At 41.9% G+C, this 22,262-nt stretch overlaps 1 long non-coding RNA gene across 1 annotated transcript in view; it reads left to right on the top strand.

Moving 5' to 3' along the window:
- LOC307196188 overlaps window positions 1–20,539 on the top strand; it is a 93,957-nt gene extending 73,418 nt beyond the window's left edge. Inside the window, exons 5-6 of the long non-coding RNA XR_013831062.1 lie at window positions 18,075–18,149; window positions 20,091–20,539. This is a non-coding gene — a long non-coding RNA (uncharacterized lncRNA). The remainder of the gene's footprint in view (window positions 1–18,074; window positions 18,150–20,090) is intronic.
- The last annotated feature ends 1,723 nt before the right edge of the window (window positions 20,540–22,262 follow it).

Below are 22,262 nucleotides of genomic sequence, written 5' to 3'. Positions count from 1 at the left end.
TCATCAGCCCCACCAGCCACAGCATCCCTGAAACACTGCAAACTGCTCAAGACTCAAACTGACGTCAAATGTCAAAACATTTGTTGTCACAACTGTCGAAGTTCTGACAGGTGGGCTCTAAGCCTTGTGGAATTGTTCCTCTCTCTAGATTGACTGAAAGTAGAAATTATCCCATTTTCTTCAAAGGGCAAATCCTCTCTATTCTCTCAAAACTGTAGGCCCGTTGAGGTTGCTGGACAGCCCATCGAAACATGAAGCTCTTTTCCCCAAGAAATGGCAGGGTTGGGGCTCTGTCCAACGTAGACTTTGCAGTATTGACCATTGATTGGTACTTTTTCCCCTCGTAGTGATGCTGATCTTTTTTTGGCTTTTAGTTATGTTAATCAGAACGAGTGATGTGCTGGAGCTGGCGTGTACCAGCTTACAAGAAGTGATCCTTAAATTTCAGGAATTTTTTGAGCTAATTTGTTAAAAGCAACCATTATTACAAATTAAATTATATGAACTTACAATTAAATTATATGGAAAACAAATGTAATAAATGCTCATAATGTATCACTTCCTAATTATTTTACTGGCTTTAAAAAAACTAACATATAATATCTATTCTCTTGAGATTATTTGGGTCTATTATATCTGTTTGGTAGAAATACCATAAGATGGTGTGCCTCTTCCCAACTCTGTGTTTGGCGATGCCACATTGATATCTTGAAACCAACCATGGAGGGAGAACTTACCCCATAGAAATTGGAGAATACGACAGAAAACACTATAAATCAGAATTGCTTTATTTCAGGGAGTCTTTTTTTATGCCTTTACCAGCACTCCACTGAGCAGAACCATCTGCAGATCCCACAACATGAATATGTCAAGATCACTGTTCTTAGTGCTCTAGCAAAATCTTGTTTGAGATACCAGCCCCCAAATCAAGGAGTGAAAAGCATGACCTTGAAGGAACAAGTGAGTGTTAAGTGGTGTAAAACAAAGGTGCACTGGGACCCACCCGCTTCCTCTTTCTTTTAATATAGATCGTAATGGCTGAGACCACTTTCAGATAACATAGACACACCCTCTGCCAAAATTAACTGCAGGTATAGTCAAAAAGTAGAAAGAAAACAATGCTGGTAGCTACTTACTTTCAAAAAGAAAGGTTTAACCTCAGCCTCCGAAGATGCTGCCCAAAGACTGCTGTCTTGAGAAGGCAGCCCCCAACATTTAAATAATATCAAACAAGTCCACCACATGCCTTCAAGCCCTTCCGTGGTACTTTTGTGTCTAATTTGTCCCCACAGACAAATAAATTGGGAATAAATTATTCTGGTAGCCCAGAGGAAGGGAGCAACTGGCTGGTGAGTTTGGAGGATGAATGGGAGGTGGTGGTGCCTAGCCCCTTCCTCTTTCTCCCTCCCCCCATTGGGAGCAAATTCCCATTAGGGACCAGATGTTCTCAGTTCCTCCTTGTCCCACTTCTTACAGAAGCCTGTGCTGGCCAGGTATTGCCTATGATGGGGTGTGAAAGGCTGCCTGATTCTGGGGTTCAGACCTGGAAAATTCACTTGCCCACAGACACCAGGCGCACTTCCCCAGAACAGATTACTTTAGCTCCCATTTGCTTGACCCCTTTGTCTTATTTCTCAGTTGATTCGAACCCAGTAGGAAAGAGGGTATTAACTTCAGGGCCTCTCTAACCCATCAACAGGCAAGTATGAGGTGGCTTAGAACTCAGTCTCCCAAGGACATTACAAAGAAATTTCTATGGCTGCAGTGAGAAGCTGTCGACACTTGCCCACAATATCTTTCAATTTCTAGTGTTTGAACGTTCTACTACGCAGACGTTTGGCATCTCATCGGAGCCATGGCTCATGTTGGCTCAGCTCCAAAACTTATTCCTTGAGAAAATCCTGGCTTTTTTTCAGACGTATCCCCCGCTCACAGCACAGCTCCAGGCAGGGATGGGGAGGCCTTTGATCAAAACAGGGATCCTGGCCAAGCCCTTTAAAGTTTTACAACTGGGCATTAACCCTCCTACCTGCCCACCTGGGTTTCAAAGCAAATGCTCTGCTCATGACAGCAAAGGATTCCTGAGTTCCAGATCTCACTAGAGAAGATAACTTTGAATTGTTTACTATCCCACTTTTCTGAAAAAACCGAGTGAGATCATCTTATTTAGGGCTAATATTTGCTATAGGAATGTTTACGGAAGATTATCTGGACGAAATAGACATGTGACTATCCCTACTGCATTTGCTATGAAACTCTCATTGAAGATGCCATTCAGAGTATGCTCCCAAAACTTCTATCTGGTAACCCAAGTGAAGAATATCTCGGATCCTTGTGCTAGGGAAAGTTCACCTCCCCTGAGATGAATGAAATGCTTCCTCCTCTCAGATGATAATTGAAGTACAACTTTTCCCTCCTTGTCTTGGCCTATAAGGAGGCTACAGCTAAGCCTCAGCCTTCAAGGTCACTCATAGATGCTCTATGACCCTTATAGTTGGGATATCTCCCTTGTGCCTGTTAATCTTGCTTTCTCCTCTTTATTCCTTCCCTTTTATTGATCTTGATATATTTATTCCCTTGATATAAATATATATCTTGATATATTTATTCCCTTTTAAGGTCAGTTTCAAATTCTTTTGCAGGGACTTCCGTGGTGGTCCAGTGGTTAAGACTCTGCCCTCCCAATGTAGGGGGCCTGGGTTTGATCCGTGGTCAGGGGAGATCCCACAGGCTGCAACTAAGACCCAGTGCAGCCAAATAAATAAGTCAATAAATATTTTTTTAAAAAATTATTTTGCAAAGAGGCGAGATGTAACTAAATACCATGAAAAGATTCAATGATTGCTTGAGGTTGGTAGGGTGGGGTGGGGTGTGTGGGAGGGGAGACAACTGCAAAAGGACATAAGGGAAATTTTTAGGGTAATGGAATTTCTATATCTTGACTGCAGTAGTGGTTACCTGCGTACATGCATTTATCAAAATCCATTGAAATGAACACTTAAAATGGTGCATTTTACTGTAAGTAAATTCAACCTCAATAGAGTTGATTTATTCATCCAACTAACATGTTTCTGTTATCTGCAGGCACTTTGCATGGTGCTAGGCAGAGAGAGTGCACACAGTTGTGTAGGTTGTTCACTGAACAATGGTACCTGGTGAAGGGACTAGGAAGGGCTGAAATCCATCCCATGCCTGGCTCACCAAGCCAGGTGCCCAGCAAGGGGCTGGGGCTTCTCAGAGGAAGAGGCAGCCTCTTCTATTTTGGAAAAGGCGTTACATGTATATGGGTTCCTGGAAGCCTGGTTCTGAAGGCATATTGAAAAAGAATATAGACAGTTTCCTGCCCTTGTGGAGCTTGTAGTCTAGGGGGAGGGAGTTAAAACAAACAGTAAACATATAAGATAAAGATAAGTTGTAATAAGCACTGCATAGAAATAAATAGGATGATGTAATAGAGAGTGTCAGATATTCAAGTCGTCAGGAAAGACTTCTTAGAAGATGACATTTCAGCTGAGGCCCGAGTGCTGAGGAGCAACCAACCTTGCAGAGTGTGGGAGGAAAGCAACCCAGACAGAAGGAACAGCAAGAGCAATTTCTCAGGGGCAGGAGAACCTGGCCTATTCATGGATCAGAGAGAAGGCCACTGAGCATGTAATAAGCAAACTGGACAGGGGCACAGGGGTCAATAATGTAACTAACTCTCAAAAAGTTAGACAAAAGCCTTGAGAAATGGCTCAGAATACTAACTGCACTACAAAACATTTTATTTCTCATAGATTTTAGAGTTGCAAGAGACCTTACAGATAAGATAGTCCTTTAATCTTCCCCTATGACAAATGCAAAAAGCAAGGCCCAGCTCACCCTGATAACTGATAGCACAAATAGGATTAGAACTCAGGCTTGGCTTCAATTCAATTCAACTAACATTTACTGATTGCCCTCCATGTGTCAGGTGCTATTTTCTACCTGTCAGTCTAGAGCTTTCTGGGCTTGGAAGGGTTGAATAACAAGAATGACTGAATTGGTAAAATTCTGCTGCTGAAGACATGTTAACGTAAGAAACATCTTCCTTTAGACAGCTGTAGGGGTTTAATCAGATGAGTATTTCACACGACTTGATTTTTGCCTTGTTCTTAAAATTGTTTCCATTCCTGAAAGTGAGATACATTTTTTGAAAGATGCATGTTTTAAAGCAACCGGTTCTGAAGCTAATCCTATGTTGACAGGTGTAGGAATGAGAGGACTCTTAAGGGAATGCTGGGTGGGAAGTAACAAGGGTAAGATCACGGGGAAAAGCGTTGATGATCAATCGAGGGAATCCCAGCATTGTCTTTGAAATCCAAGAAAAGCAAGATTGGGATGGAAGCCTTGCAGGGAAGAACTCAGATCTCACAACCCAAGCCACGTCCCAGAACACCATGCCATGTACCACATTTCCTTCATCTGTCTATACTCACTGCCTGGAAATGGCAGGTGAAAATGATAACTGCCCCTCCCGAACCATACCTTTATCATTGTTAAATGGTTTGTAGGCTAGCAAACCCCAAAGTTCTTGGAATTATATTTTCCCTCTGTGATGTCTCTTTTCAAAAAGCTAAAGAAACTACAGCCAAGAAATGAAGCAGCGGCCCATAGAAATACACCACGAAACCACCACTTCCCCCTCTATCTCGTGGAGTTCTAATAGTAACAGAAATGAAACCTACCATCTTCAACACAAACTTGAGTATCCTACTTGAGTAGATAAAAAGCTAATTAAGAAACCAAGGCTAGCATTTTAAGAGATGTTTTCCCTTGAGTGTGAGGGATTTTGTTTTCCTTTTAAAGAAAGTGAATTTCCTGTTTTCAGCTGGGAGCTATTTTCCTAACTGACCCCTAATCCATAGATGTAACCTCCTGGCAGTCAGGTCTACATTAAACAGGCTCACCTAATCCAAACTCATGCCGGTCCTTTCCATGGAAGAGATTTAAGAAGTTCCAGTCTCAGTCTGGGCTGACCTCCTACTGGGGATGCTGTGAGCTCTTGTACAATTTGCTGTCCAGCACTTCCTCCTCTTCTGGAACTGCCCTCTCCAGTCACAATGCAGTTTCTGGAGAGACCCATCTCCTAGCACCCGCCTCTCAGGCCACATTTGGTTGGTCCAGCAGTAGCTGACCAGGAACCTTAAGGCCTTCAGGCAGCATCCAGTGGTGCATGGATGCCTCCCTCTTGCCCCGGACACACTAGCTTTCTCCATTGCTCATCCAGGTGATGGCAGATGGCAGTTTCTCTGAAGTTAACACCCTTGTTTGCAAGCAACAGGGTGTCACAGAAACCAACAACAGGGTTATAGATGGGCCTGAAGTGTAAACAGAGCCAAGGGCTTGAAGCAGAGTGTCAGCAAGAGCCTCACTCTGTCACTTCTCCCCGTTTCTATCTACGTATCTGTGTCAGTCCCCTCTCACTGTAGATGAGCTCTCTCTACTGCCCAATCCACTATGTAAATCATGTCCACAGCCAACAGTTCTTGGGGTTACAACTCCTCAATTCAAGAGAGCAGTTATACTGAGGTGGAGTCTTAGTCTAATTCCAAATTCCTGGGAAAGCTCTTTGATTGTTTCCCCATGGATGTTATCGGTATTTTGGGCAGGGCAACTCATGCATATGGAACTGTCCCATGCATGGCGGGATGTTTATCATCTAGGCACCTGCATGTTAAATGCCAGTAGCACCCCGACCTTACTGATTGTGACAACCAGAAAAACACATCCACCCTCCACCAAATGCCCCTTCATGGGGCAGTATCACCATAGCTTGAGAACCACGGCGTTAGACATTTCAACTCAACCTGGTTCAGTTTGAGTTCTTATTCCCAGAGCATTCTAATACTGGTTATAAGTGGCTAAATTCTGAGAGGAATTTCCCTTAGAATACATCTTAGAGAACAGAGGTATGTGTACCCCAAAATGAAATTTTTCATTTCTTTATGGTTCTGAGTCAGCTATATTTGTTTCTAAAAGCAAAAAGCACTTAGGTTTTTTTTAAAAAGTCACATCTTGCTTCTGCTAAATAGCTGATTTATTTTTCTTGCACAATGACATGATGGTGAAATCAAGGATGTGGTAAAGTCTTGTTTTCGTTTTTTTTTAAATCATGTAGTTAGTAGTCAAAAATGGCAAATATTGACTTGTGAGTTGGCATTCTCCTTTAGACTTATACAACCAAGTACAAATGCAAGTCAAATGTCCCTCCTTCAGGTACCCCAGGGACAATGGAGTGGGAGGACCAGGAAAGAGAGAACTAAAGAGAGAACTAAAGCAGTTTTTTCCTTCTTAGAAACCTAGGTTTGGCCATGACCAGCTGGGCCTACCCTTCTCCCATTCTCTGAGTTCAAGGATGGGATCCTCCTTTAGCTCAAGGACCATAATATGAGCATGGTTCGACTCCTTACACACATGGCCTAAGACGAATTAAGGTGGGTGGGAAATGATGAAGGCATTGCTTTAAGGCAAAAAATTTAAATTGTTATTATGACCCTGGAAAATATGACCCAGAGCAACAGCGGTAGTACTCTTAAGACTGTTGATATTCCTAGGCTCTAGCTTGGAACCTGTACTGTCACGAAAGAGGAGACCTATCATAAAGTCTATGGTCTGAATAAAATTGCAATTCGGTTTTTGAACCAATGTGATAAACTAAGAAGTCATCTCTGAAATAATGCTATTATAAGCAGCTGGGCCCTAGAGTGGAAAGAGAGTGGACTTAGGTGTTAAGACATATAGATTCTAGAATAAAAAAGAATCCATGAGTGAGTCCATACTGATATGAATGAATGAATGAATGAACGGGGGAGAAGGGGAAACTTTTCCTTACAGTAGGAGTCCAACTAATACATGTAGGAGAAAGGATAGAATTAGAGTCACCACTTTGCAACCACCACATTAACAGTTGCTTCAGGTACAAATCATTCATGGATGACAAAATCAGCGGGTGAAGCATGATAAGAAATAAACCTACATAGTCTCAAGGTTTCTCCTCACAAGATACTTATTCATTACAGAGGGATGAAATGATAACTGTATCATGGGAAAACCCAGCAGATTGCATCTTAAACAAGGGGTCAAGGTTCCTATCATTAGAAATGGAAAAATGGACCTCATGTGCCTCCTGACATGATACTCTGAGAAGGTGTGCTATTTGTGCTGAAACAGCAGAACTTGAATTTAGTTATGAAAAACCATCAGACAGCCCGAATCTAGGGACATTCTTCCAAATAACTGGCCTGTACTCTTCAAAAAGTATCAAGGTCCTAAAAACAAAGATAGACTGAGGAATTTTTCCTGATTAAAGCAAACTGCAGAGACATCACAACTAAATTTGTGTAACTCTGGATTGGATCCTGGTCCAATAAAGGACACTAGTGGGACAATTGACAAAATTTGAATAAGGTCTGTAGATTGTTTATATTGTTTTAATGTTGATTTCCTGATATTGTAATTGTACTCTGGTTACGAAAGAGTGTTTTTACTTTTAGGAAATACATGCTGAAAATTTAGAGATGAGGGAAAGAGAAAGAGAGATTAAGATTCTAATCCTAGCTCTGCCATTAACTAGGGGACCTAGGACAAGTTATTTATACACTCTGGGCTTTGGTTTTCTGTTTGTAAGATGAAGAGATTATACTAGTTCGGTGGGCCTCAAGGTGTGATGAAATAAAACATCATCTGGAAGTCATTGGAAATGCTGATTCTCAGGTCCTATCCCAGACATGAATCAGAAACTCTGGGGATGGAGCCTGTGTATTAACAAGTCCTCCATGAAATCGTGATGCTTGGTCAGGCGTGAGAACCACTGTCCTAGTCATCTCCAAGGTCCCTATTAGCCTAATGTTAGCTGATGTTCTGTGGTTCTCATTTGTCTCTCCTACAGAGGACTACCCGTTCTCAGAAAAGTCACCTCCCCTCTCCCAGTTCATTCATCATTGATTTGGTGCTGACAAAGGGCTGGCCAGGAAGCTGGAAGTGCTGGAACTTTGGAGAAATAGTTCTCCTGGGCATTTAGACCCAACCTCTGCTTGCAATAGGTACAGATTAAACATAAAACATTTAATAATCCTACTTAGTTCAGGAAACATCAAAGAAACCAAGTGATGCATAATTAAGTTCCACACAGTGGCTTATCTTTCTTGGCCTCTTACTAAAATGCTTGAACCAGTTACTTCTAGGAAGAATGGGGCTGTGAATCATTCCAGAGAGTTTCTATTAGTACCTTTAGAAAAGTTTGCCTCAGCCTTCTCTTCAGGATAAATGTTTCCTGGATTACTCAGGCGGTAAGAATCTCTCCTAATGCCTTCTAAATACTTCTACAAACCCAGAGTTAACTCTTGTCTGTTAAGAGTCCTTAAGCTGTGACCTAAGAGAGTGTTAAGTTTGCTTCTGATTGGCTGATTAAAAACGACAAACAGAGAAAAGTCTCTCCCATTCTTGGTTTACCAGTTACTACTGGGTTCCTATCACTGAGGGTTTTCCACTCACAGCCACACCCTTGTCTTCAACACCACCTGACTCTCGAAGCTACTTTTTCAGTCCTGACCTTTCCTAACATCAATTTCTGATTTTTTGTTGTTTTTACATTTTTATTTATTTATTAAACAGATAGCATGTATATTCATTTGCTTCAAAACTCAAAATATTAAAAAAGGTATACAGTGGAGATCTACATGACCTTCTCCCCCCTGCCTGCCCTGCCTCCACCCTCCAGGTTCAATTTCTCATTTTTGACAGTCTTTAGAACTGATTCACTCAATCCAAAATGAATCCATCATCTTCTCTACCATCCTGGACCCAACCCCTTTAAGCCTCTTTGTCTTCAGCTGTAAAACGGGATAATATCACTTTCCTCATAGGGTGTGTATATCCCTTATAGAACCAACACTTATAAACTTTACCACTGCCAAGCCCATAGTAAGCACTCAGTAAAAATTCACTATTGATAACATAGTTATAATAATAATAAACTCTCCCTAAATTGAATATTGATGTATGGGTGTGCCTTTTCTCCCAGTCTTCCAAATTGGCAACTTTGGAGTTCACCTCCCTCCCCCCACCCCCGGCCCCTTCTCCTCCATTGCAGGTATTTTGGCCTCATCTACCTTTATATTATTCCTTTCTTGTTGGGATTTGCATGGGGCAGGAAGAATTAGGAACAAATTCCCTAAGAGGCTGCCCTGTTCTTGCAAAGACTCTTGGACGAGGCTGCTGAGGAGACACCACCCATGGGTCACACGCCTTTGCCCCCAAGCCCCTTTCACCACCAACTCTCCTCGCCTCCCTTCTGGGATGTTGCTGGTAATTAGTAGCTCATTCCTGACATTGCTATTTCCCCTTGGGCCAAATGACCGAGCTTGCTATATTTAAAAATGTAAGGTTTCCTGGCTCTCTTTAGTGCATTTAATCCTCCCCACCCTTGGACTTCCACAAACAAAGGCACAATTCTCATTTTCACAGTAAAATAGGCAAATAAATAAATATTAGAACTGATCCTTCCATCTCTCAGAATTCTAGTGCTTAAATCTCAAGGACAGCTAATTTGGGGATGAGGGGGCGTGGGTGAACGATTGCCCTAGGTCAGCATTTCGTTGGAAGGGAAAGGATATGTCAGGGCTCACATTTCTGCATTCCAATCTGTGTTCACCCAATCATATTTTCCCCCTTTCCACTCTTAGCAAATGGGTATTTCACACTAAGGGCTGCATTTAAATCTCATTGTATGAGTCACTAAAAAAGTTTTCATAGTTAAGCCCTTAAATTAAAAAATCTCTCTTATCCGCATGATAACAACTTAGAAATGAGCAGACAGACCCCTCTGCTCTTCCCTAAGCCATATTTGAGCCTAGTAGAGTAAGACTTCACTGAAATTGCAATTGATCAGAATACTTGCAATCTTGCCAAATAAAAGAGTTAAAAGAGAAATGCCTTAACCAAAGCTAAAACATCTGCCACCTGATTGTAACATTTCATATTTGATTTCAAGGAACATTAGATTTATTATGTCATGTACTTCAATTTTGAAGCAGATGCTTCCTCTGCTGGAAGATATTGGGCTTGGGCATTTCCTCCACCAGGAAGCCTTCCCCTCCCGTGGCCTCACTTATTTTCCCTAGGTCCCATTAACCAGTATTATTGTGGGTGTGAGGGGCCCGAGCCTGGGCCTGTGTTTTAGGGGTTCCTCTCTGACCCTCCTTTTGACTGGTCCCTCCTTACAGGACAAACAACCCATGGACCAAAGGGATGTGTCCATTCAGAGACTGGACCTTCCCTCCTGGACCATATTCTGGGTACTCAAGATTCCAGAATGTTCCTTGAATGATCCTTGAATGACCTACAGCTCTCCAGACTAGGTCCATCCTGAAAGTGGACCACAGAGCTGGCAAACACACCCTGAGGGGTGCTGAGAGATGGCTGGGCAATGGCTATTTGCTGCTGGGGAGAAGCTTGGATATGCTATCTGAGGGGTCCTCATGCATGTGCACCTAACCCTCAGGGTTCAGGATGGAGCTGGGGTTGGGAAGCCAGGGGTAGGAGGATAAGGTAGGAGGATAGAACATATTGTATTGATAGTTTGTTAGCTAGTTTTATAATTTTAAATACTTAGTCTATGGGCCTTTCTTTATACTCTTGTCCCGGGCCCTGCAAATGTTAAAGGTGGACCTGTTCATAACACCCTGGAAATATCTCTAAGTTTACAATGCTAACATTGTATAATCAGCTGTTTTCATGGCTGTGGTAGTTGCTACATACTCCCCCCCCACCCAACCTCAGGGCCTTTGCACACACTGTTCCCTCTCCTGGAATGCTCTTCCCCATGGATTCCTTTAGCCTAGTAAATTTTTTTAATTGAACTATAGTTGATTTACAACACTGTGTTAGTTTCAGGTGTACTGCCAAGTGGTTCAGTTATACATTTATATATCTATATACCTATATAATTTTTTTATTCTTTTACGTATAGTTTATTACAAGATACTGAATATAGTTCCCTGGTTGGTCCTTGTTGTTTATTTGTTTTATATATGGTAGTGTGCATCTGTTAATCCCATACTCCCAATATACCCCTCCCTCCCCTTCCCCTTTGGTAACTATAAAAAAACTCCAATGTTTTCCATGTTGGTGAGTCTGTTTCCTTTTTTGTAAATAAGTTCATTTGTACTATTTTTAGATTCCACACATAAGTTATATCCTATGACACTTGTCTTTGACTTACTTCACTTAGTATGATCATTTCTAGGTCCATTCATGTTGCTGAAAATGGCCTTATTTCATTCTTTTTTATGGCTAGGTAATATTCCATCGTATATATATACACCACATCTTCTTTATGCATTCATCTGTTGATGGACACTTAGGCTGCTTCCATGTCTTTAGCCTAGTAAATTTTTATTTATCTATCATACCTCAGTTGAAATATTTTCTCAGGGACTTCCCTGGTGGTGCAGTGGTTAAGAATCCGCCTGCCAGGGCCTCCCTGGTGGTGCAGTGGTTGAGAGTCCGCCTGCCAATGCAGGGGACACGGGTTCGTGCCCTGGTCCGGGAGGATCCCGCATGCCACGGAGCGGCTGCGCCCGTGAGCCATGACCGCTGGGCCTGCGCGTCAGGAGCCTGTGCTCCGCAACGGGACAGGCCACAACAGTGAGAGGCCCACGTACCTCAAAAAAACAAAACAAAACAAAAAAAGAATCCGCCTGCCAATTCAGGGGACACGGGTTCAAGCCCTGGTCTGAGAAGATCCCACATGCCACAGAGCAACTAAGCCCGTGCGCCACAACTACTGAGCCTGCGCTCTAGAGCCCGCAAGCCACAACTACTGAAGTCCGCATGCCTAGAGCCCATGCTTCACAACAAGAGAAGCCACCGCAATGAGAAGCCTGCACGCCACAACGAAGAGTAGCCCCCGCTCGCCGCAACTAGAGAAAGCCCACGCGCAGCAACCAAGACCCAACGCAGTCAAAAATAAATAAAACTTTAAAAAGAAATTCATTTTTTCAAGAAAGTCTTTCCTGACTTCCTACATTAGGTCAGGCCCTCCTGGTTCACTCTCACATCTCCCGACGCTCTGATAAATCTGAGGGGAAAGTACAATAGCAATCATAATAATAATAGCCATGTTAGTGATAATGATAAAAACAAATAGCCACTGATTACTTACTAAGTACTAGACCTTTCGATAGGTGCTTTACGTATATGATCTCATTTATTCTGCGTAAGAAGCCAAATGAAATATTATCATCCTCATTTTACAGATGAAGAAACTGAGGCTTAGAAAGTGTGGTAGACTGTTGTACTGCTGGTCCCCACATGAATCAGACCCCCCAGTATTCACATCTTCACAGACTTCCGTCCCACATTGATTGCCTGCTGACTCAGGTGATTTTTTTTGGCCAATGACCCATCAGCAAACATGACTTGCTGATAAATTCTTGCACATTGGAGCTTATCTTCTTGGAACCCAGCCTCCATTTAAGGCTCTGAGATGAAACTAATGAATAAAAAGAACCACATGGTGAGGGAGGCCCAACTGGTTCAGCATCTCAGCTGAGCTCAACCCCCAGCTGACCCTGCAGCTGAATGCAGCCACCCTAGGCAAATTATAATTATAGAATAATATGATAGTATAGTATACTACAAAATGTACATAGAAATAGATCATTATTAGAGGTTAATTTGCTAAAGAACTCAGAGCTAATAAATGATAGCTATGAATGCAAACTTTACAACTCTATTCAACCTATGTAACTTCTTAGCCCAAGCTATCCTCTTCTGGACACTGGACAGGCATCGTGACTGTGTCTCCTCTTCCCTGGCTCCTCTCCTGGTCTACACCACACTTGCTTACCCTCTGGTCAACTCAGCTTCCTCTGGCCATGCTGTGTTGCATATATCACGGGTGACACAGGACTACCGAGAGCAGCAAAAGTCCCTGGAAGGTGGGAAGCTTCTCATCGCAGTGTGAGGTTCCCCAGAGGAATGGGTTCTCTGCAGGCCTGGGTGCCCCCTATACACCCCCTGGGCCTTCCCCCCAGGGGAATCAGGTAGGCTGAATCCACCGCTTCTCTCCCTTATGTCTCCAGGACTCTCTCTCTTCAGGCCTGTGAACCCCCTTCCCCATTTCCTCGAGCCAGATTTACCCTACGACTGGACTGACAAACTTTTCTTGCTCCCACTAAGATTTTCCGGCAAGCATCTGCAGAACTGGCCCTTTCCATTCAGAGAAGCAGAGGGTATAAGAGGCAACAAAAGTGCTGGTCCTTCCACTCATGCACCCACCAGAACTATAAATGGTTTCTAGTCTCAAACTAGAAACGAGAGGGGAAGAACACCTTCTAAAGAGAGAAATACAGTGAGGATAGCTGAGGCCTCTGCGGAGTGACTGGCAACATATGCTTCAGCCAAATGGAGGTTTGAAAAATCCCTTCCCAAGGTCAGGGTTTCTTAGAGCATTTGCCCCTAGCTGATCCTTCTGTCTCCCAGAAAAACATGGGTTACTTTCCTGTTTTGTTTTGTTTTTTTAAACAGCATTTTCAAGATACACTTTACATATTAGAACATTTACCTATTTCAAGTGCACTATTCAATTATTTTTAGTAACTTTACCAAGTGGTGCAACATCACTATAAATCAGTTTGGAACATTTCTATCCCCCCGACACAATCCCTTATGCCCTCATTCTGTTCCCATCTCCAGCCCCAGGCAACCACTAATCTAATTTGTCTCTATAAGTTTGCCTTTTCTAGACATTTCATGCAAATGGAATCATATAATATGTGGTCTCTTGTGTCTAACTTATTTCACTGAACATGATGTTATTAAAGTTCATCCACGATGTAACATATGTCAGTAGCTTATTCCTTTTTTATTTCTGAGTAGCATCCATTGTATGGATATACCACATTTTACATATCCCTTCACTACTTGGTGGACAGTTAGGTTATTTCCAGCTTTGGGGTCTATGAATAATGCAGCTATGAACAATTGCACGTGAGTCTTTGTGTGGACATATATTTTCAGTTCTCTTAGGTAAGAGTGGAATTTCCAAGTAGTTTTGTGTTTAACTTTTAACTGTAAACTGCCAAGCTGTTTTCCAAAGTGGCTTTACCATTTTACATTCCCACCACCAATTGTGGGTTCCTTTTTCCTCTCCACATCATGGGACAAGCATCCTCTTATCTTTGATCAACTCCCAGATTTTTTATTCTAAGAATTAATTATGTCCTGGAGAATGTTTCGGCTATGCTCTCCTGGGTTGAATTATTGCTTTGTTCTCTGTAATGACCTTAAATAGACAGTTATGATAGTTACACTCAATATGCACATGTCATTATTTATTTAAAACACTTAGTTTGTTGGGCTGCCTCCAATAACCATTTAGTTTTTGACTGTCTCAGGGGATGGTCATGAAAAAGTACTTATGCAAACTCTGAGGCAAACAACAGTGTACTGCTCTGAAAATTTACCAGGAAACTGAACTCCTTGAAAGTAGACTTCAGAAGAGTGTAACCTCAGGTGTTATTTTCTATAAGAGGACATTGGCCCTAAATGTGTCCACATGCAACTCACCAAGGTGAAAAGCCAATGTGAAGGACATATATATAGGAAACCTCAGAGCCCAGAGGAAGCAAGTTTAGATTTGTATGAAGGTATATACCAACACATCTCACAGATTTAAGACATTTTTTATTATGCAACTATAGTCAAAGAAATTTTGGTCAGAAATCCTAACTTTCAAAAATCCTACTGGACTTTACCTATTAGCAGGAATATACATTAAAAAATTTGCTCAAAGACAGAAAATATTCAGAGATTCAGAAATGAAACTCAAGCCACTCTCGCCTCTGAGATGGCCCACTCTCTGTCTGTGTAGTGTGTTTCTCTCTAAATAAACCCACTTCTTACCTATCGCTTTATCTCTCACTGAATTCTTTCTGCAATGAGACATCAAGAACCTGAGCTTCATTAAGTCCTGAGACCAAGTGTGTGATCTCAGTTAAAAGACCATGGGTTCTGGGCTTCCCTGGTGGCACAGTGGTTGAGAGTCCGCCTGCCGATGCAGGGGATGCAGGTTCGTGCCCCGGCCCGGGAAGATCCCACATGCCGCAGAGCGGCTGGGCCCGTGAGCCATGGCCGCTGAGCCTGTGTGTCCGGAGCCTGTGCTCCGCAACGGGGAGAGGCCACAACAGTGAGAGGCCTGCATACTGCAAAAAAAAAAAGTTAAAATACAGTATTGTGTTAAATAATAAAAAATAATAATTAAAAAAAAAAAAAAAAAGACCATGGGTTCAAGTCCCAATCTGAGTTCAAATGGTTTCAACGTGACTCCAGTATTATCCTGATATCAAAGACAAAGACATCTAAAGAAAAGAAAACTATGGACCAATATACGTACAGAGATCCTCAACAAAATACCAGAAAATTGAATCCAGCAACTTATAAAAAGGATTAATTACGAAGTGGGATTTATTCCAGTAATGCAAAGTGTATATAACATGTGAAATTCGATTAATATAATATACCATATCAATAGAATACAAGATAAAAACCACATGATCATCTCAGTAGATGCCAAAAAAGCACTTAACAAAATCCAAAACCCTCTTGTGATAAAAACACTCAACAAACTCAAGATAAAAAAGGAACTTCCTGACTAAGGGCATCTGCGAAAAAGCCACACCTAACATCATAATTAATGGTGTATATCAGTTTCCATTGCTGCTGTAAAAAATTTATCATGAACTTAGTGGCTTAACCAAAAAAAAAAGATGGGCTTCCCTGGTGGGGCAGTGGTTGAGAGTCCACCTGCCAATGCAGGGGACACTGGTTCGTGCCCCGGTCCGGGAAGATCCTACATGCCGCGGAGCGGCTGGGCCCGTGAGCCATGGCCGTTGGGCTTGCGCGTCCGGAGCCTGTGCTCCGCAACAGGAGAGGCCACAACAGTGAGAGGCTCACGTGTAGCAAAAAAAGAAAAAGAAAAAGAAAAGAAATGAAACTCAAGACAATTTGGGTCTAAAAGTTGCCATTGAGGCCTTGGTATTAGTGAATGTGTTTACTCCCCAGGGAAAGGGATTGGTGAGGTCACAACTGCTGTCCCTCAGGGTCATTTGCATAAGAACTTCAGGTGCCTGAAATAGCAAAAGTCTGCTGGACTCAGATTTCTAACACTGAAAATGGAGTATTTATAAAAGAAAATTACTGACTGCTAAGGAGTAACACAAGGGAGTTTCTTTGTGGTATCCTGATTGTGGTGTTCATTTCTCAGTCTACATGTGTATTAAAATATCATGGAACTACACACACACGCACACACACACACACACACATGCGCACATAAAGAGTACATGTAAAAACTAGTGAAATTGGGCTTCCCTGGTGGTGCAGTGGTTAAGAATCCTCCTGACAATGCAGGGGACACCGGTTCAAGCCCTGGTCCGGGAAGATCCCACATGCCGCGGAGCAACTAAGCCCGTGTGCCACAGCTACTGAGCCTGCACTCTAGAGCCCGCGAGCCACAACTACTGAGCCCATGTGTCACAACTACTGAAGCCCGCGCATCTAGAGCCTGTGCTCCTCAACAAAAGAAGCCACTGAAATGAGAAGCCCGTGCACCGCAACGAAGAGTAGCCCCTGCTCGCCGCAACTAGAGAAAGCCCGCGCGCAGCAAAGAAGACCCAACGCAGCCAAAAATAAAATAAATAAATTTATTAAAAAAACACAAAAACTAGTGAAATCTAAGGTCTATTCCTGAGTTTATATTATACCAATGTAATTCCCTGGTTTTGACCTGTGCTGTGGTTATGTAAGGTATTTTCATTGGGAAAAGTTGGGTGAAAGGTATGTGGGAACTCTATGTACTACTTTTGAAATTTCTTGTACTTACATCTTAAGCTATTTCAAAATTAAAAGTTATTTAAGAAAGAGAGAGAGAGAAAGAGACAGGAAGGAAGGAAGGAGAAAGGAAACAATGGATCCCTTTCTTCTGGAGTCATCATGGATTGGAGGTAGGGGAAAGGTGGGGGACAGTAAGGTACCTCCTGAATTTGAACAAAGATCCCTCCTGAAAGGAAATTATGAAAAATTAACACAACAAACCCACCCTAAACTGGAATTTATATATGGGGAGACTAGATACATAAATAGATAGATAGATAGACAGATAATAGACATAGGTATAGATATAGATACAGATATTCTATATATATAGAAAGACTAGGTATAGTGTAAGGAAATTCTCATGTCTGCATGCGGGTGTCTAACTGCTTGTACTGTACCTTTATTTATCAAGAATGATGATAGAAGTAGATTAGCCTTCACTGTGTCTGAAAGCAAAGAGAACAAACATCAAGAACTGTCCACAGCAGAGGGCCTGGATTGACTGTTCCAGCATCCTTGGCAGGGGTACTTCTCAATGGAAACTGATGCATTAGACTGTCATAGTTTGGCGACAAGAGCTATTAAGACTATTCTCTAATTCCCTTTGCTATGATTCCATTCTCAGTTTTAATTGTGCTTTGGCTTTTCATGTAGCTTTTGTATAGCAAGATAATGAGCTGATTGGCCAATACAAGGGTTTTAGTTCACTTGACATTATTTCTTCTTCATGAATTAATAATTTAGCATTCTAGTTCACATATCAATATCTTGTGGGTTTTATAAGTATGAGTGAGCAACTAGAGCATGAGTTCTTAACCTAGAAGCCAGGGATGGGCTTCAAGGGATCCATTAAGCCCTAAGATTGTATGCAAAAGCAAGTGTATACTTGCAGCGTGCATTTATCAAGGAGAGGGGTCAATAGCTTTCGCTAGACTCTCTTAGAGAGTTTCCAGTCTGGATGCACTGGCAAAATAGAATTTTCATGTTTATGAAACTTATCTTCACAGAACGCACTGGGAATATACTCCCGTGCTATAATTCTTTTTGACATCATTTTAACAACTTCATGGGATTCAATTGCTTGAATTCATCTTCTAAGATTTTAAAAGCTTCTTCACTAATAAACTCTGAAGGGTTTAATTTTTAGGTGAAATGTTGCCTTATTTCATTAATAGATATCCAAATGTGAGAAAGAACGGCAATCACCACTATCAACAGCTAACATTGACGAGACTCCAGCTCTGTACCAGGTAATGTGCTAACTTTGCATATGAAATCTTAACTGTGGCCTTTATACAACAGTCCTGGGAAGTGGGTATTATGATTTGTGTTTAATAGCTGAGGAAACTGAGGTATAGAAGTTAAAGAACTTACCAAGGTCACATTGCTGTCAATGTGGAGCCAAGTGGACAGCCACATCTGGACAGCCACATCTGTCTAGCCTTTCCCCCAACCGCAAGACTCAATATCTTTATCCTTCAAGCTCTACTTGGAGGCACTTTCTCCTTGAAGCTTTATTCCCACCCAAAATTCTCTCTCCCCTCGTGGAAGTCCTCTGGGTCTTCAGCTGACTCTAAACCACCCCACTTAGCACCATTATTAACGACCTCAGGGTCAGCAAACTTTTTCTGTGAAAGGACCAGATAGTAACTATTTTAGGTTTTGTGGCCCCATATGGTCTCTGTCAGAACAACTCAACTCTGCTGCCCACTGTAGTGCAAAAGCAGGCACGGAGAAGACACACGTAAGCAAGAGTGGCTGTGTCCCAATAAACTCTGATGGATGGGTATTAAATTTTAATTTCATATGTCACAGAATGTTATTCTTATTTAATTTTTTTCCCACCATTTAAAATTGTGAAAACCATTCCTAGCTCATGCCCTGTACAAAAACAGGAGGCGGGTGGATTTGATCAATGGGCCAAAGTTTGCCATTGCTGCTCAGACAGCATCTTATGTGTTTCTACTTTCTACAACTAGATAGAAAACCACTGAGCCTATAATTATACCTTAACCTTTTCTTATTCTCTACAGTATCTATATGCAGGGCTAGACCCATAAGTAAGGGCTCAAAAGATACTTGATTAATAACATTGATGCTTCTCACCCTCAGAGCCATAACCAGGAAGAAATAACAAGTCCATCTCAAAATAGGCGGCATCTTTATTATCTTCACCCTTTTCCCTCCCTAACGAAATTCTGGCTCTCTAAAATATCACAGTGAGTTTTTGGTTCTGAGGGCTGATAAGAAATACCCACGTGCTTGGCTAGCTTGAAGGTCAGATGGCATCCGGGCCTCGAGCCAATGAATACAGCTGGTGAAAATTCAAGCTGTCACACACTTGTTGCTAGCCCTGGTTTTCTAGTTCCTTCATCGTGAATTATTAGATTATTTATAATAATGAATTGCTGCATGAGCAATCAGTTTTAAAACCATAATCCTTAACCCAGAAAGATGTCATGACTTCATGAGCTAAACTTAGGACCATGAGAACCACAGTCTAGGTCTGGCTGCCATGCATCTTCTCTGGGCCTTCCTTTCCTCATCTGTAAAGAGAGGGTAACAGCCCTGCCTCCTATGTGACGCTGGGCTGATTGGGGGACTACCCTGCAGATATAGAAGTAATGGTCTGTAAGCTTCTCCATTTGCTTTGGTTCAATCATACTAAGCCGTGCTGGTGTATGATCTCATACGACAGAGAAATGTGCTGTGCTGTTATGTGTAAGAATAAAACGGGTTTGTTTTTTTAATTTGCTTTAAGGTCATATCAACAAGCTACAAAATCAAGCTGATATTTACTACTAAGTACACGTTTAAAAATTATATAACATATGCCAATGAGCTTTTTTGGTTTTACCATTTCAGTGTGAAATCGCTGAAACCAGAAACTGCAATTACAGCAATCTTTTTGGTCCGATGTCATCCTGCTGAATAGCATGTGAAAGCAGGTTCATATTATTCTTTGCTAAAGATGGCCCGTGACACGGTTGTCAGGATAGAATCTTGCAGACACTGCTAGGCACCATGTAAAAGTCTAGGTGTTCGAGGAGCCAGCTGTTCTGCAGGGCTTGGTTGTTATTCTGATTTCTTTCTAAAAGGTTCATTTTTTTAAGACAGTTTTTCACTAGAGTTAGTTTTCACCCACTTTACAGATGCCTTAAAATAATCTGGTGTTGAAAACTCTTCCACAGCTGCCAGCTGGCCTATGAGGTGAGGAGGCTGCTCCCTCAAGGGTGAAACAGCACTTGGTGCAAACAAATGTTTAAAACCGGTGAAGACAGCAGACAGAGGAAAGCTTTAGCACTTACGTATTCACTGTAGCAAGGAGAGGTTTTTCCAGTCAGAAACCTCTCAGCATTCTGTAGGAGATTGATGATTTACTGCTCCTAAGAGGACAGCAGTCTCATAATGGTATACAGTAAGAGGTGGAACAGAAATCGACTCACAAAAGATGTTCTTTCAAACCTCAAACTGCAATTACCATGGAGGAGAGGAGGAGTTCAGCTTTGCAACTGGTGCCTCAATAATACATTGTAGGAAGCAGCTGCTTTCTGCTCCCCAGTGCTGCCTCATTCCATAGATGGGGCAGGTGACGCCTGAGTACACAGAATTTGTGACATTTGCTGGGTGCTTATGGTGCGTGGATGAAGAGTGCTTATAGGAATGTTAGCTGTTACTAATTATTATTATAATACTACTGTGGCAGGAAGGTCTAAGCAGCTGTTTTGACGTGAGAAGCTTCCAAGCATCAGTGGTTAACACAATTTTGGTTGGCTCTTACAATCAGCTGTGGTCATTATGGTACCTCCCCAGCATAACCCCAAGGAGTAGTTTGCATATTTCTATGTGGGTTGGTCACTGAATCATTAATCAAGAATTTAACCACTGGTGTGGTGGATCTTGTTGCTGTTCCCAACATGGTTCATCTCTCCCTCCACCTTCACCGATGGTCTCAGGATAGAAAAGAAAAGATTTTCCCTCAAATTTGCATTCACACTACCTGAAATTGAAAAGCCCAGGACATGTTTTCACTGAATAAAGAAAGCCTTTAGTTAGCCTAGGAGTAAAAATGGAAAGGAGAGGAAGAAACACATTTAGGGGAAGTCTCAGGTTAATTTATTTTAGCGATTCCCAAGCTCCCACTATATCCATTGGAGATATAAAGATACAAAGCCGTCCAGGAGACTCAGGCTGGGAGGGATGGACAGACAAACTGACAAGCTCCGTAAAGAGCCACATGTGCAGTGATACAGGTACTAAGAACAATGGAGGCACAAGAGAAAAGGAATTTCTGGTCTGGAGCAGAGCAAGTAGGTCAGAAAAGTCAAAGAAAGGGATCTGAGCTAAATCTTGAAAAATGGACACAGTGGATCCTCCAAGCTCATAAACTGCCCACCTTCCAGGGAAGAGAAGCAGTAGGAGCAAGAGTGTGGAGGTGAGAAACAGACCAGCCTGCACTGCGATCAAAAAGAAAATAGAGTTCTCAGAAATGCCTACATCCTGTGGCTATATGCTAAACAGGACCACCAGTCTCCTGCCCCAATCCTGTCCAGGACCTCTTCATGCAGCACCTCAGTGGAGCCTTCTGGCTCCCTTGAATTGCTGTAGCAGCTGACTCTTCGCGCCATTTATCTTGCACTCCCACCCCATCATTTCAGTGTACCCCTCGCACCCCTTGGTGAGCAACTTGAGGGCAGGGACTCAGTAAGGGAATGTCGTGCTTTAAGCTTCATTATTATTCCATTTGAATTGACCCGCTCAGTTTGATTCACTGTGGTCTGTGTACATAGAGGCTCATAGTAGGCTTTTTTTCTGTTGTTATATTTTTTAGTTTGAAATTTAAAGTTTATAGAAAAGTTGTAAAAGTAGTACTTGAAGCTCCCCTATACCTTTCGCTCAATTTAGCGATTGTTACCATTTTATCACATCTGCCTTATTCTTCATACACACATACATTAAAGTTTTTTCCTGAAACATTTGAGAAAAAGCTTCAGACATGATGCCCCTTACTCCTTGATCCTTCAACATGTATTTTGTATTTCCTATAAACAAGAACATTCTCCTACACAGTATAACCATCAAGATCAGAAAATTAACACTGATCCAACATCCATATAATTCACAGATCCCATTCAAATTTCACCTGTTGTGACATAGAAAACAAACTTATGGCTGCTAAAGGGGTAAGTGGGGGAAGGGTAAGTTAGGAGTTTGGGATTAACGTATACATACTACTATATATAAAATAGGTAACCAACAAGAACCTACTGTATAGCACGGGGAACTACTAGACTCAATATTTTGTAATACATGTAACCTATAAGGGAAAAGAATCTGAAAAAGACTATACATATATATATTAT

Source organism: Stenella coeruleoalba, assembly GCF_951394435.1.
Source record: "Stenella coeruleoalba genome assembly, chromosome: 1".
In the NCBI taxonomy this organism is placed as follows: Eukaryota; Metazoa; Chordata; class Mammalia; order Artiodactyla; family Delphinidae; genus Stenella; species Stenella coeruleoalba.
Note: the sequence above shows the minus strand (reverse complement) of the source record. Positions and strands in the feature narration are given on the sequence as shown.